Source organism: Trichechus manatus, unplaced genomic scaffold (assembly GCF_000243295.1).
Source record: "Trichechus manatus latirostris isolate Lorelei unplaced genomic scaffold, TriManLat1.0 scaffold00278, whole genome shotgun sequence".
Taxonomy (NCBI): domain Eukaryota; kingdom Metazoa; phylum Chordata; class Mammalia; order Sirenia; family Trichechidae; genus Trichechus; species Trichechus manatus.
The window spans coordinates 1,448,390-1,458,061 of record NW_004444214.1 but is presented as its reverse complement, the minus strand read 5'-3'; the positions used below and the strand labels follow the sequence as shown (position 1 = coordinate 1,458,061).

The 9,672-nt window shown below is 40.7% G+C and overlaps 1 long non-coding RNA gene across 5 annotated transcripts in view; it reads right to left on the bottom strand.

The window, feature by feature from the left end:
- Nucleotides 1–781: 781 nt before the first annotated feature.
- LOC111819145 (uncharacterized) overlaps nucleotides 782–9,672 on the bottom strand; it is a 29,729-nt gene continuing 20,838 nt past the window's right edge. For 2 of the 5 annotated variants that reach the window (XR_002822907.1, XR_002822908.1), the window contains exons 4-5: nucleotides 3,389–3,541; nucleotides 790–3,085 (exon numbers count right to left, since the gene is read on the bottom strand). This is a non-coding gene — a long non-coding RNA (uncharacterized LOC111819145). Of the gene's footprint in view, nucleotides 3,086–3,388; nucleotides 3,542–9,672 lie in introns of all 5 variants that reach the window. The other 3 variants (XR_002822905.1, XR_002822904.1, XR_002822906.1) reach the window with 3 other exon arrangements.

Sequence of the window (9,672 nt, the reverse complement as noted above, 5' to 3'; positions counted from 1 at the left end):
GGCTGCTAACCAAAATGGTGGCAGTTCAAATCCACCAGGTGCTCCTTGGAAACTCTACGAGGCAGTCCTACTCTGTCCTATAGGGTCACTATGAGTCGGAATTGACTCGACAGCAATGGGTTTTTGTGGTATTCTATTTTTTAAATTCCCTTTATTCCTACTTTAAAATAAAAGATTCCTCCCAAATTTCAAAAGTGGGTGAAAAAATATTCAGATTCTCATGGACTCCAGACTTTCTGGAACCATGGAGGCTGGATGACCCCCTGAAACTATTACCCTGAGATAATCTTTAAACCTTAAACCAAAAATATCCCCTAAATTCTTCCTAAAACAAAACAACTCCCCCCACCCTAAAAAAAGAAGACCAGGCTTGCTGGTCTGGCAGAGAAACCCCGAGAGTATGGCCCCTGGACACCCTTTCAACTCAGTACTGAAGTCAGTCCTGAGGTTCACACTTAGTCAGAGATTAGACAGGACTAGAGGGCCAACAATAAGAAAAAAATAGTTTAGCTTAACTAGTAAAAACTGTCTGCCTTGAGCATTATGCTCTTCTGAGACCTATCTATATGGGATCAAATTGACAACAGCAACTTGAAAGACTAAGAGGAATCTTAGCAGACAGGCAGTTTATGTTAATGAGCGAGGAACAACTCAGGGAGAGTGAGAATGGCTGCACAACTTGAAGAATGTAATCAAGGTCACTGAATTGTACATGTAGAAACTGTTGAGTTGGTAAATGTTTTACTGTGTATATTCTTAACAACAATAAAAAAACAAAATAAGTGAAATTTGTTTAAAAAGTGGGTGAACACTCTCACTGAACCTTTACCTCAACCCATTCTTTAAAATATAAATGCACAACAGCGTCATGAACATGTTTAAGGATGCCATCACGGAGAATTCAAACGACATGGAAGGTCAGGGCCCCTTGCTCTGGTGGGAGACTGACTGAAAACATCACCATTGTTTCTGAAAAAGCCAGTAAGGCCGAGATCTCACCTTTCCTGCCCTCAAAAAATAGCAGGAGCAATAATCTGAATGACAAAAATAAGAAAATATTGCCTTTTTTTATTTCATATGTGATGCAAAGTGCACTATCTTGGTGTTGCACCCACAGTTTAGTTCTCTACAATTTGTCTCATCCTCTATCCTGACCTTTCAGAAGACATCAAGCTATCTGGCTTCAACTGGTTGCCTTCTGACAGAAATCGAACACCTGATCTGGAGCCAACACTGCCAAGGCTGGCCACACAGGGCAGAGAGGGGACCCATCTTGTTCTATCCTCAGTGGTTCTGGCCGTCTCCTGAAGGATCACTCTGCTTTAAGACCCTTGTCAATTCACTTCTTTATTGGCATAGCTGATCAGACGTGGACCATCCACTAAGAACTGGCAAACACATTTAACAGATGGCTGCAAACAACTGCAAACGAAGACTTCCGTGGCAGCATGAATTCTTTATAAATGAGTGGTGGATGAAAAACAGGTTTTGCTAATTGACACCCTGTAAGCCCCAACCATAAATCACAAAATTATCCCTGAGTTCAGCTACACCTGAAGCGAAAGGGAAACCTAACAAAGGAACTTTTTTCTCACCTTCTCACCATTTGATATTCCTTACAGGTAACACTATATATTGTTCTTTTAGGATGTGGATGCCTTAAAAAAAAGCATCCTATCATACGTCATGGAATGTCCCCTCAGGGTTTAATGTCCACAGGGTTTAAGTTGAACGACACCTGACAAGAAACATACAGTTCTAAAATATTTCCTTCCCTAGGCTGTGACCAACATTTGAAAATTTCTTCATTAGTCACTTTGTATCAAAAGCTAAGAAATAATAATAATACGGGCAATAATAATATCTACCTTTCTCTGACTATCATCTTTAAATATATTATCTCTAAACCATTCAACAAAGAGAAAGTTATTATTATACTAATTTACTATTCAGGAACCTGAGATTCCAAAGGATGGAGCAACTAACACAGGTTATACAGAATGTAATGACTATAAAACCAAGTTCTTTCCAATCTACCAAACCCACGCCATGTGGCTATTAATAGAACGACTAACATGCAAAGCACCAAGCCAAAAGTTGCTGTTAGGTACAGCAGAAAATGCCTCAAGAGATCATTAGATTCTTCCCAACATGATAGTTAACAACTTCTAAAATTCTCTCCAGCTGAACTTGGATGAGGCGAAAGACGGAGCGAGTATTAGGATCCTGCCCAGAATTCACCAATAATTCCAGATTTGGTGCTGCAGAAAGGACTTTGAACATCCAGATGCTGAAGTTAACACTGAGTGCCTAGCGAAAGGGGATGGTGCAACATCACTAGCATAAAGTTTCAAGAGAGGAGGTACCTGGCTCCTGAACCCAAGCATTGCCACCATCAGTTAAGTCTATGTTCAAGTTACCATTCAGACAATATATAATCTGTGCTTTCTCCCATTGCATTCAAATTTGTGAGACTCTTCTACTGAGAAATGAGGACATCTTAAGAAAAATGAAATTGATTTGCATTATTATTTCTTTAAAACAATAATATCATAAAATCTATAAATTGAATTAGAAAATGATACAAAAATATAATAAAGCATATTGTAGCCTCTACTTGAACTTTCGACTTCACGGCAACTGGTTTGGATTTTTCTTTTTCTTTTTCTTTTTTTTGGTTTTTACTTGGGTTTTGTGGAATCAAATGTTGTAGGTGGGGGAAAAGGAAAATGAAACTTGCCCTTACCTGACTGAACCACTCGTATCACCTTTTTCCAAGGTCCAGATGGGAATGTGTAAAGAGAGCAGGAATAGAAGCCAACGTCAGTTTCAGAGGCATTATAAAAGGAAAGGGCCATATGATTGGAAGCCATGGTTGAATTTAAGAAGTAGACCCTATTAGCATAGGGCTCTCTTATGATGCCACCATAAGTAGGGTTGAAAATCGCCATGGACTCTTTCTTTGTTGTATTAATCTTGAACCATTCCATTTGGGTTAAGGAGTCCATCAACGAATATGTACATTCTAGAGTCATATTCTCAGCAAATTTAATAGTTGTGTCCCAAAGTATCTCTTCACATAGAGCTGGAATATACAACATCACATTAATTCAATTAGACTTAAGGAGTGAAATACCAAATAAATATCTGAAGCTTTCTAGAACCTAGAAAGATAGTCAATTGAGATAATAATAAAAGGCTAACAGTTTCTACCTTAGTCTAAAAAGGTTTCCACTGCTGACAATTAGCATTTATAACTTTTAGTTTTTCTAAACAAGGGAGAAATTACCTAAGCCAACTAAAGAGCTTTACAAATTCTGAACATGTTACACTAAAAGATCAAGAAAAGAGTAAATTTTTAAAATGAAGATACAAGATTATTTTTTACCTTTGTATACATGAAGAATAACAAACAGGAAAGTTAAATAATCCATCTCTGGAAACCTTTCGGGAGGCTGGTCTATGAAACAGATAATTTTTACGATGGTAACGAAGCACGGTTTCCTTCCGCTCAGATTGTATCATCAGTGTCCTCTTTTTTCTGAAGAGCGAGCACAGGAAAAAGGTTTCAGCTTCAAAGGCAGATTTGCTCTTGTACAAGAATGAGTAGATTTGAATTACTCTTCTCTCAGGGAAATAGCTTATTTCCAAGCTTTTATTTCCTACAAAGATTCATTCATTCAACAAACATTTACGGAGTGTACACTGTAGGCAATGAGGATACAGCAATCAATTTAAAAAAAAAAAAAAACCCACTTGCCGTCATAGAACTTATATTCTAGTGGGAAGAGATAAAAACTAAAATAAAAGAGTAAGAAATATAGTATGTTAAAGATGGTAAGTGCTATGAGGAAAAATAAAGCAGGAACATGAGGACAGGGAACGGAGTACGGGGTTAGTGCTCCCTTTAGACAGGAAGCAAAGGAAGTCCTCATCGAGAAGGTGAGACTGGAACAAAGACCTCAAGGGCGTAGGGGGATGAGTCTTTTGGCTCTGGGGATGGGGGGACAGAGCGTGAGGGGGGATCAGCCCAGCCCTGCCAGCCCATGCGGCGAGGCCTTCCTTTCACCTCCACCTCCTCGCTGACCTCACGCGTTTCGGTGGGGATGAACAGACCACTGGAGGCCCTCTAGATACAAAAGTATGGTGACTAAGGATATATACAAGTCAATCCTCAGTGGCTGATTTGGGTTTCTCTACCTTTTTGTTTTGGAATAATTACAGACTCACAGAAAGTTGCAAAGATAGTACAGAGAGGTCCTGTGTTGTAGCCTTCTCCCTGTTTCCCCAGCGGTCACATCTTACATAATTTAGTACAATACCCAGACATGGTTAGTTTTTTAGGTCCGTCACTGCTCCCTTCCCCGTCTTGTAAAGTAACAGTTTGAATTCTTACGAACTTGTTAGGAACATATTAACGTGACAGTATAAGAATATATTTGTACCTCTATAACAAGAGGGATTGTATGAACGCATCTGGCCCATGAGCAGAGGGTCAGAATAAAAGGTGGGTAAAAATTAGGAAAAGGAGGAGCAGTAATCACTAAAGACAATTTTGCCTGGTGTCATCACTGAGCTTCACATGTGATTCAATCCAAGAGTTTATCAGTAGGTGTCAGCTACTCAATATCAGAATGTAGCAAGGTAGTAGGTGGTCAGCTGTAGGGGCGAGATCTCCAGGTAGATGGGAGAGCAGGTGAACAAATCCAGAGATGATCTGGGAGCTTTTCAAAGCTGTTGTCACTAGAGCAATTGAGGGGAGATGGGGCAGAAAAATGGCCCGAGATTTGGTTTGCATAGATAGATCAGGTGAGGTTGTGTTTGCACTTGTAGACTTGCTGACTCTAAGAGCAACTGAAAGCTATTGGCTTTAGACACCAGAATGATAGGATCTGATTTAAATTCTTAGAAAGATAGTGAACGTCACCTATTTCCCTTCCTTATTTCTAGCGGAAACCTGACTTTGTTTGGAAATCCACTCCTTCCTGTACATCACAGGGATATTATAACCAATCAAGCCATCCCCATGACAACTATTATTGATTTGAGGGGGAGACTATCCATGGCACAAGTTGACACCATCAAAGTGAAGGATATTATTTATATTCCATGCCAGAAAAAAAAGTTTTCCTGCCCTTCTCTTCACTTTTCTTTCATTCTCTCTCTCTCTCACTACATATAAACAATAAAAAATGCTGCCCCAGTCACCACAGGCAGACATCCTGAAAGAAACTGGCCTGAGGACAGAGATGACTCATGGGGATGGCAGAGAGGGATGGAAAAAACTTGGGTCTCTAATGGCATCAATGAGTTACTGAATCCACCAACACTGGAGTCTGAGTTTCTTGTGTGAGGTGATAAATTTACTTGTTCTATAAACCAGTGACATAGTGGTTAAGAGCTACGGCTACTAACCAAAAAGCTCAACAGTTTGAATCCACCAGGCCCTCCTTGGAAACTGTATGGGGCAGTTCTACTCTGTCCTATAGGGTTGCTATGAGTCAGAATCAACTCAACGGCAATTGGTTTGGGTTTTTCTTTTTTTTGGTATAAGCCAGTCAGAAAACCAGTTTCTGATACCCGTATCTACATACACCATAGGTGGTTCAATCATTCTGGCTGCTGTATGAAAACTAGTCTGGACAGGAAGAAGAAGGGATAATAAACTATTAGGACACTATTTCCATAATCTGAGCAAAGGTATGATGGTGGCTTGGACTAGGATGATTCCTGTGGAGTTGAAGAGAAAGGAACTGACTGCCAGGACATTGTCTACCATCATATAGAGATATACAAATAATGGGTATCCTTAACCCCATGTTTCCCTGACAGGATCTTGTCGGGAAAATAGAGCCTATACCCAGCAATTCAGTAGAAGGTAATTCATAAGAGGAACTACCAGAAAGGGTGATGGAAGAGCTAACAAGCCATTCGGGATGGGGAGGTGACTCAGAGAGGGGCAATAGAGGAAAACATGTCTGCCCTTAGGGCTAGAAGGCCCAGGACTGCCCGGGATGGAGGCTGCCTGCCTGAAGCTGAATATATAGAGAACACCTACAACTCAACAACAAAAGGGCAAATAACCCAATTGAAAAATAGTCAAAAGATTTGCATAGACATTTCTCCAAAGAAGATATACAATTGGCAAGATGCAGAACATCATTAGTTATTAGGGAAATGCAAAGCTTTTTCCTAGGGGAAAATATAGTCCTAGTATTACAGTATTAGCAAGATTTACCAAATTAAACACAAGGGGAAAAAAAGCACTATATTCCTAAAGGCTTTGTCTTAGCATTACTTCTTTGGAATTATATAAACATAATTACACAGACATATGATTTTGTAACATCACGTACATCTCTAATGCAAATTTTCAAGGAGGTCTTTACTGTGCTCTATATCTTGTAACTAAAACTCAGTTGGAAATGGATCAATGGCCTAAATATAAGAGCTAAAACCATAAAACCCTTAGAAGGGAAACATAGAGGTAAAGCTTCAGGACCTTGTTTTTGACAGTGGATTCTTAGATATCACTCCAAAAGCAGGAGTAATATATATATATATATATATATATACACACACACACACACACAGGAGACCAGAAGAACTGGATGGTGTCTGGCTACCATTACTAAACATTCTGATCAAAGAAGTTATAGAAGAATCCTGATCAAAAGGGGGAAAATGCAGAACAGAATTTCAAATTCTCATAGAATCCAGACTTTCTGGAGCCATGGAGGTTAATGAACCTCCAAAACAATTGCCCTGAGATAATCTTTAAAGCTTTTAAAGCAAAAATATCACCTGAAGTCTTCTTAAAACCAAACAATATTTTAGCTTAACTAGTAAAGAATGTCAGCCTTGAGTATTGTGCTGTTTCAAGATCTATCTACATGGAATCAAACTGAAAACAGCAACATGAAAGATTAAATAGGAAACTTAGAGGGCAGTGAATTTATGTCAATGGGGGAGGAACTACTAAGAAAAGGAGGGTGAGAGGCGGGGCCAAGATGGCGGAGTAGTCAGATGCTTCCACTGGTCCCTCTTACAACAAAGACCCTGTCTCAGTCATCTAGTGCTGCTATAACAGAAATATCATAAGTGGATGGCTTTAACAAAGAGAAGTTTATTCTCTCACAGCCCATTAGGCGATAAGTCCAAATTCAGGGTATCAGCTCCAGGAGAATGATTTCTCTCTCTGTCGACTCTGGAGGAAGGTCCATGTCATCAATCTTCCCTTAGTCTGGGAGCTTCTCTGCACAGGAATCTCAGGTCCAAAGGATGCGCTCTTCTCCCATTACTGCTTTCTTGGTAGTATGAGGTTCCCATGTGTCTCTGCTCGCTTCTCCCTTTTATATCTCAAAAGGGATTGTCTTAAAAGACTATGTAATCTTGTAAACCTCATCAGTATAACTGCCACTAATCCATCTTATTAGATCATAGTGACAGAGTTTACAACATATAAGGAAATCACATCAGATTACAAAATGGTACACAATCATACAGTACTGGGGATCGTGACCTAGCCAAATTAATACATACATTTTTGGGGGGACATAATTCAATCTATGACAGACCTGAAAAAACAAGTGAATCAATTATATATGACAGTCTAGGAGACCTGAACATCAAAGGCAAAGTTAAGGAATCGGACTGAGTGGGAGGGGGAGGGAGAGATGGTTCTGAAGCAACAAGGAGCTGCCAGACTTGACTGGGTGGGAGCCAACACCCTGCAGGCCAGATCGGCTGGTGTGCATGGTGAGGCAGGTAGTGGCACTCAGCACGCATTTTCCATGTCAGGAGAAATCAAGCTGGAGAGAGTCTGCTCAGACCTCCAGAGCCAGTAAAAAGCAGCGCTCAATCGGCAAAAGTTAAGTACATGCGTTTAACCTACCATGCAGATCAAAAAACACCCCATTTGGGAAGAAACTCTCCCATCTACCTGCTCCCTCCCCACTCTGCACCAGGTCCCAGGCCAGCTTCAGCGATTGCCACATCCCCTGGGCTGGAAGTAGGACCCCTCATGCGCCCTGAGCCATTCTCCTGGCCTTGGAGAGAGAACAAATTAACAAACAGGAGAAAATAATCTGCCAGCTCCCCTAAACCAGAAACTCAGGGCTGGCACAGCTCCTTTGCCTAGGCATAGGCAAAAGCAGTCCACAGACTTTGAATGCCTTTCACCCCTGCATAGACCTGTGTGGGCCCATTTCAACAGCATAGGCCCTCATTACCACAGTACAACAGAGTATACAACTGAAGCCTAACTTCACTGTATCAGCTATATGGTGGAGTGGCAGGTTGATGACATTTGATACCACTGTGCGCATTAAGCAGGGTCCTCACCTACCCACATCAGGGGCCTGAGGACTGGTGGCTTCACCCACGCCACCTAGCCACCTGCGACAGGACTCCAAGAATAAGTGGTGCTTCCCAGTCCTTACAGCCAACAGCATTGGGTGCCCATAGTCCAGCTGCAAAACCCACCCACCTACACACTCTAGGGACATGCTTTCCTCCCAGACACTTAGGGGTTGCAGTCAACCCCCTGCCTTGCTCAGTGCGTGACCCCTACTGCAGCCAGATACCTGTGCCTACTCCAGTCAGCCCTGCCCATCTAGGACTGTAGGTGAGAGCCTGTACCACACACTTGGTAACCAACTGTCTGGACACCTGAGCTGAATCCACACAAGAAAAGTAAATGGACTCCTGAGCTTACATACCTAGTAACAGACTTAACCACCTGATGACAGGACATTAGAACTTCAAAGGCACTAATAATCAAACTACCTCACATGAGCAGCCTATTTGGGCATATCAAAACATAACAAAACAAGAAGCTAGGACACAGTAAGCAAATGTAAAATAAATAAATATAATAACTTATTAATGGGTTGGAGACAACAGTCAATATCAAATTACATAAAGAGGCAGACCATGATGGCTTCAGCAAGTGGCCAAAACAAAGAATCAAGAAATTTTCTGGAGGAAGAGAACTTCTTGGAATTACTGGAGGTAGAATACAAAAGATTAATATACAGAATTCTTCAAGATATCAGGAAGGAGATCAGGTATAATGCACAACAAGTCACGGAACACATAAAGCAATAGAGGAACTTAAGAAGATTATAGAAGAGCACAATGACAATTTAACAGGCTGCAAGAATCCACGGAGACAGCAAAGAGAAATTGAGAAGATTAATAATAATTTCAGAATTAGACAACTCACTAGAAAGTCATAGGAGCAGAATTAAGGCAATGCAAGTCAGCATTAGTGAGATTGAAGATAAAGCACTTGACGCCAACTTGAGGAAAAATCAGATAAAAGGATTTTAAAAAATGAAGAAACCCTAAGAAGTATGTGGGACTCTATCAAGAGGAATAACCTACGAGTGATTGGAGTACCAGAACGGGGGGGGATAGCAGAAAATACAAAGAGAGTTATTGAAGATTTGTTGGCAGAAAACTTCCCTGATATCGTGAAAGATGAGAAGATATCTATCAATGATGCTCATCGAATCCCACATAAAGTGATCCCAAAAGAAAGTCACCAAGACATATTATAATCAAACTTGCCAAAACCAAAGATAAAGAGAGAATTTTAAGAGCAGCTAGGGATAAACGAAAAGTCATCTACTAAAGGAGAGTCAATAAGACTAAGCTCAGACTACTCAG